The following is a 6976-nucleotide window of genomic DNA, read 5'->3' on the forward strand; positions in this document are numbered from 1 at the left end:
AAAAAAATTTTGCCTCTGATTTAAAATGCACAATCGCCCAGGTTGTGATGTGAAGTGCAGATTTTCACCTTTAATTCAAGGTATGTAACGGTCACGGTGCCTGGGTCATTGACCCTCAGTTAAGCATTTTGGGCTTTTCAAGTTCTCTTTATTAGTTATTGTCGGTCTGTTTCTTAGTTGGCATTGTGTTTTTCTGTGTTGTGCTTTTTTCCAGTTACTGTTATGCTTATGATATTCCTTCTTTCAGTTTACCTTGCCTTACTAGTGTTCCCTGTGTATTGTCTCCATCTATGATGTTCCCGTTTAGTTATTTCCTCTTTCATTTTTGTAACCTTCGTCTTGTGCGTTTAGAGTTTTTCACTTTCCCTGGTCTCATTTCCCCATGTAGTTCTAGCTGTGTTCCTTTGCATTTCACATCTCACTAATAACCTTACATCATCCCGTCAACCTTACAAACATGCTGCCTGTTCCCTGCCTACATGCATCCTAGCCATTAAGTTTATTTGTAGTTTCTTAGCTGCCAGTCTGAGGAGCTTGGAAAGAAAAGCATCTGGACTTCTTTAAGTTGCTTGAAGATGTTTCACCTCTCATCTGAGAAGCTTTTTCAGTTGGTGGAAAGTCTCAGATTTTATGCCCTATGGGAGTGTCCCACCAAGAAGGTCATGGACCCCCTAATGATCCTCTACCTAATCACATGAGCCAAGGTTTAAAAATGAGTGTGGGTCACAATCAGCCAAGGTTTCAGGTGAAGGGTTACTTTGGGGATGTCATGGTCCTGGGCCATGTGGGCCCAGTATTCTTAGTTTCTTGTATTTTTGTATTTCGTTCCTTATTTAGGCCATGTTTCCTAAGTTGTCCTGTTGTGGTGTTCCTTATTTGACTTCCCCTTGTGACTTTTATCCCCTGTGTGCCCCTCTATGTATCTGTGAGCCCTCATCTCCCCTCCTTGTTTCATTCCATGTTTCCCCAGCCCACTATGCCCGTGCTCTCTCTCTCCTCCTGTTTGCACCTGTGTACTTCCTGTTTTACTTTGACAGTCTCCCGTCAGTGTTGTTTACTCCTGCCATGTCTTGTTATGTTTATCTGTGTCAGCTGTGTTCCCATGTGTGGCCACTTCCCCTGATCATCCCTCTTGTGTATTTAGTCTCTGTGTTTCATGTAGTCTGTGTCGCGTCGTCTGTGTTACCACCCCCTGTGTTCCGTATCTCCAGCCATAGCTTTTTCTTAGTTTATGTCCAGTTTAGGTTTTCTGTTTGAACTATTACCCTCATACTGCCCTCGCTCTGGTTTGTTCCGTTATCAGCCATAATAAAAGGCTCGCTTTTGTTTAATCCACTCCTGCATCTTCCCTTGTGTTCGCGTCTGGGTCCAACACACACATTCCCACACGGTCTATCTCCACGGACCGTGACAGGGGCAGATTGGTGGAGTAGGTAGAGGATCAATAGAGGGTCCATGACTCTCTTGGGGGACACCCCCATAGGGCTTGCTTAAAATATGGGTCGCTTTCAATAAAGAGCTGTTTCCATTTAATCCCTGCCTGCCTATGAGCCTGCACCTGAGATCTTCACTCTACAAACTTTACAACATTGCCAAAAGTATTTTCTTAACTGTTTGGGGATTACAACAATTTTTGTACTTTTTCGGGGTCTCAAAAGCAGAGAATATGAGTAGATGTTATGAAGATGTTTGTATTAACCAAGGAACAAAGTATGCAATCATACAGTGGCTGTCTATGCTCTTCCAGGCCTTTGGAAGTTGGTGAGCTGGGCAGTGCATTCCTTTCCTTCGATTTCATCTTGAATGATCAAATGATAAGCTATCAAATGCTTGAAAATCACTCCAGCTCTTGTATTTCCTTAATTTGTTGTGGAATAGTTGACCCCACCTAGTTATGAACTGGGTATCAGTCAATTAGCTAGTTATGTTTGAGTCTCTAGAAAGGCACTCTGCAAATAGTTGTGGCAAAATGATGCAAGGAATGCTCAGACCTTTACATTGGAGAGACCAAATAGCCACTTTATAAACGCATGGCACAACACAGAAGAGCCACCTCGACAGGACGAGACTCAGCAGTCCATCTGCATCTAAAGGAAAAAGGTCACTCCTTCGAGGATGCCAATGTTCACATTTTGAACAGAGAAGACAGATGGTTTGAAAGAGGAGTGAAAGAAGCCATCTATGTCCACTGTGAATGACCATCTTTGAACAGAGGCGGTGGTTTACGACACCAACTGTCTGCCATCCAGTCATGAGATCCCTTTCCAGATGCCTTAACGCCTACTCACATCCTGGGCCATTTGACCTCAGGAAATCACATTTCCTGTGTGTGTGTGTGTGTGTGTGTGTGTGTGTGTGTGTGTGTGTGGGGCTAGATTTCACAATGAGTTCAATTCAATTCAGTTTTATTTATATAGCGCCAAATCACAACATAAGTCGCCTCAAGGCGCTTCATAGATACAGAGAAAAACCCAACAATCATATGACCCCCTATGAGCAAGCACTTTAGCGACAGTGGGAAGGAAAAACTCCCTTTTAACAGGAAGAAACCTCTGAGAACCAGGCTTAGTGAGTGCAGCCATCTATCATCACCAGTTGAGTGTGAGGGGAGGAAGACCCGAACCCAGATTTTAAGCAAGCCCTATGGGAGTGTCCCCCAAGAGGGTCATGGACCCCCTATTGATCCTCCACCTAATCCACTAATCTGCCCCAAAGTAACCTTTCACTCGAAACCTTGGCTGATTGTGACCGTAGAACTGAAAAAGCTTCTCAGATGAGACGTGAAACGTCTTCAAGCAACTTAAAGAAGTCTAGATCCTTTGCTTTCCAAGCTCCTTAGATGTGTGAAAGAATTGTTACTCCTAAATGTGGGTGTTGTACTGTAATAAGATGCTGTCAATGCAAAAAGTTTGTTTATGAAATGTATTCCTTCCTAGACATCGTCCTATCAACTAAAAGTGGAAGTAGTTTGGAACAACAACAGTGTTCCTGAGTCAGGTCTCTTCTGACTCAGGCATTTGGAACCAAAAGCTCAAATTGATATTTTCTAGACTTCTTAAAAAAATATTAATTATTTATTTTAACCAGGAAGATCCCATTGAGATTAAAAACCTCTTTTTCAGGGGAGACCTGGCCAAGATAGGCAGCAGCAAGTATAAAATAAGATAAGCCTTTATTATTCCCACATGTGGGAAATTTGTTGTGTCACAGCAGAAAGTGGACAGTGCAAAGTTAAGCAGCAAAAATGAAGAAAAACAGTGGAATAGGATAAGATAAAAAATAATAAAATACAATATACAATAGAATAAAATACTTTATGCAAAAGGATAAAATACTGCATTGTCAGAAAAAAAAAAGTATCTCACAGTTTGACTGTATTGTGGAGTCCTACAACTCTTCAAAAATGGTTCTCTTATCTGCTTGGCTTGATAATAATCAAACTCCCTGTGATCACTCTTCCAAGTTAAAATAAACACTTTAGATATTTTGCTCTCCTTTGTTGGTTCTCCTTTTTCTGCTCTTAAAATCTAATTATATTTGAGGGTGTTTAGCGAACATTATACAAAATTCTATTCTTTTGTGGTTCATGTAGACTTTGGATTGTTCCAAGTTGGACAGACAATTGTATGTCTGTGAAAAGAGAGTCAGAACTCTGGTTTTCCCTATTCAATTCTAATATGTTCTATTCTGCTCTATCTATATAGTTCCAAATCACTACAGAATCAGAATCAGAAAGGGTTTTATTGCCAAATGTTGAGCAGGTTTACAACATTAGGACAACGCCTCAAGTTGCTTTATATTTTAAGGTATAGACCCTAAAATTATAGAGGAAACGAAGAAAACCCCGTCAATTAGATGACCCCTTTGAGAAAGCACTTTGGCAACAGTAGGAAGGAAAAATTCTCTTTTAACACGAATGAACCTCCAGCAGAACCAGGCTGAGCAAGTGCAGCCATCTATCATGACCAGTTGAGGGTGAGGGGAGGAAAACGGGACAAAAGGCGCACTGTAATTAGAAGACAATAAATTCATGGATCTACAATAACTTTATACCACACTGGAGTGAATGTAGTTAAATCTTTAAATCTACATTTATGAGTAAAACATTAAAAGATTAGTGTTAGCAAGGCTTAACTGGCTTCTGGAAATATTTTAGGCTTGTATTACCATACTCAAGCATTCTCCTGTTGTTTAATAATTTTTTGTGTTTTAGGTGTGTTTTTTAAAACATTGTTTGCCAATGAGTAATCAGTAGCAATCAGTACTTATTGTTATATTTTGATGTGTCAGTTTGGCCAGCGGTAGCTTCAGACAAACAAATATTTGGACTCTATCTTACTAGCTCAGCAATCAATAATTCTACAGCTGTTTCACTTTCTGTTTTGTAACTTCACTTTAATCAATCAGAATTGTGATGTAGTGGTGTCCTTTTTACAAAGGTTAGTGATTTTGCGAGACAGATGAGGTCATACGGACAATGTATGACTTGTTTTTCATGAAAATATCAAGGATGATGGGATTTACTCATTTTTCCACAGGATTCCATAGAGAACAACTTTTTCACAAGTAATTTCTTCACTTTCTTTTCTTTACAAAATGAACAACAGTTGGTAGTGCAATTCATGTGGCTTTGCTGGCTGTGGTGTGCTGTGCACCCATCTTTTCCTACTGTTTAATTACACTATAGTCATTTTATTTCGCGATATGTCAGCACACACAAGAACCTTGGGGGGCAGGGCTACTGAGAGCTGTGTAAATGGTAAATGGACCGATTCTTATATCACGCTTTTCTACTCTACCGGAGTACTCAAAGCGCTCTATACATTCACCCAATCACACCCATACTCACAAGCACTGACACTAAACCGAGTGCTTTTTTGCTAACTACATTCACACACATTCACACACATTCACACTCCGATGGATGCATCGGAGAGCAACTTCGGGTTAGTATCTTGCCCAAGGTATCCTTGGGCATGCAGACTGGAGTAGCCAGAGATCGAATCACCAACCTTCCGATCAGTAGGTGACCTGAGCTACAGCCAGGAGTGTGTTTCTGTGTGTGTGTGTGTGTGTGTGTGTGTGTGTGTGTGTGTGTGTGTGTGTACATGCACGCTTCCATGAAATTGCATCCATGACAATTTAACAAATCACAAATGGCATAGCTAATTTTGAACTCTCTAAGCATTAGCCAATTTATAAGGGAGTAGGAGGGTTTGGTTCCCATTACCCTTTTAGCTTGCACTGCACTATGTTAAAATAAACTTCTCTCAACGAGATGACATACAGGCAGCTTGTGCAATCATGTCTATGCACAAGCCCTACTGGTGGTTTGCCCTTTAATATGTCAAACTTGCATAATTCACAGCATTTAGCACCTACTCAAATTAACAGAAGTCTTCTAACAGACTTTTATAGGGAATACATACTCATCTAATTCTATAAAAATAAACAATCATAAAAAAAAATTGTAAGTGGATAACTGGTAGCTGTATCTGCTGCACAAAGTTACATTTGCTGAAAAATCTGCACAAACAGCCTTACCCTTTCCAAACTGTCTGTTAGATCAAGTCCAGGCAATGTGTAAGTAGCAGGGAAAGTAACAAGAGACAGAAGACTCATCACTATATTATCCAATGAGGATTTCCAAAGAACATTTAACAGGTAATAGAAACTCAGGCACAGGTTTGGTGTCTACAGTGCCTTGAAAAAGTATTCATACCCCTTGAACTTTTACGTATTTTGTCACCTTACAACTGCAAACTTAAATGTTTTTTATTGAGATTTTCTGTGATAGACCAACACAAAGTAGCACATAATTGTGAAGTGGTATGAAAATAATACATGGTTTTCAAAATCTTAAGCAAATAAAAATTTGAAAAGCAAGGCATGCATTTGTATTCAGCCCCCCTGCTACCATTTGCTGCAATTACAGCTGCAAATCTTTTGGGGTATGTTTCTACCAGATTTGCACATTTAGAGACTGAAATTTTTGCCCATTCCTCATTGCAAAAAAACCCAGATTGGATGGAGAGAGTCTGTGAACAGCAATTTGTAAACCTTGCCACATATATCCAATGGGATTTAGGTCTGGACTTTGACTGGGCCATTCTAACACATGAATACTCTTTGATTTAAACCATTCCATTGCAGCTTTTGCTGTAGGTTTAGGATCATTTTCTTGCTGGAAGGTGAATCTCCTTCCCAGTCCTTTGTAGCCTCCAACAGGTTTTCTTCCAGGCCTGCCCTGTATTTGCCTCTATCCATCTTCCCATCAACTCTGACCAGCTTCTCTGTCCCTGCTAAAGAAAAGCACCCCAAGAGCATGATGCTGCCACCACCACCACCAATTGCTTTGCATTTATGCCCAAAGGTTTAACTTTTGTGCCCATTTTTGCCATGTCCCCTACATGGCAAACGTCAACCTTTACGTCATTCTATACAAATGCTCGCATGTAAAAAACAAAAAGCAAAAAACAAAACAAAACAAAAAAACATGTATTCTTTTCTTACCACTGTGTTGGTCTTTTAAGTTTGTGGTTGTAAGGTGACAAAATGTATAAAGGTTCAAGGAATACATTTGTTAATGTAAACAGGGTATTCATCCTGTACTTAAGAATAACCCTGGAATGACTCATGTCAGGACACTTTGTTCTTCATAGGACACAATAAGTTATGAAAGACAAAGTGCTCATAAACAGACAGATTAATGGAAGATTGCATCATGGTGTAACCTTTCGGTCACATAAATGCCACAGATCTGGCGTAGGTGGCAGTGAAAGTAATAATAGAAATCAGAAGAGCCTCAGGATTACATCATCAAAGACGACCATGGCATGCTTTCAGAGTAGATAGAAACTCACAGACACATTTCAGGTTTTGTTTTTTGGGGGTTTTTTTTACTTCTCTTCCAGTTTGACGTTTGATGACATAAGCAGGCTGCTGAACCTGTATTTATGCTTTGTCAGGGCATTGT

This window comes from Aulonocara sp. 'chitande type north' Nkhata Bay, linkage group LG12 (assembly GCF_057382095.1).
Source record: "Aulonocara sp. 'chitande type north' Nkhata Bay isolate Kocher_YH1m ecotype deep benthic linkage group LG12, A_spYH_male_GT1.1, whole genome shotgun sequence".
Taxonomy (NCBI): Eukaryota; Metazoa; Chordata; class Actinopteri; order Cichliformes; family Cichlidae; genus Aulonocara; species Aulonocara sp. 'chitande type north' Nkhata Bay.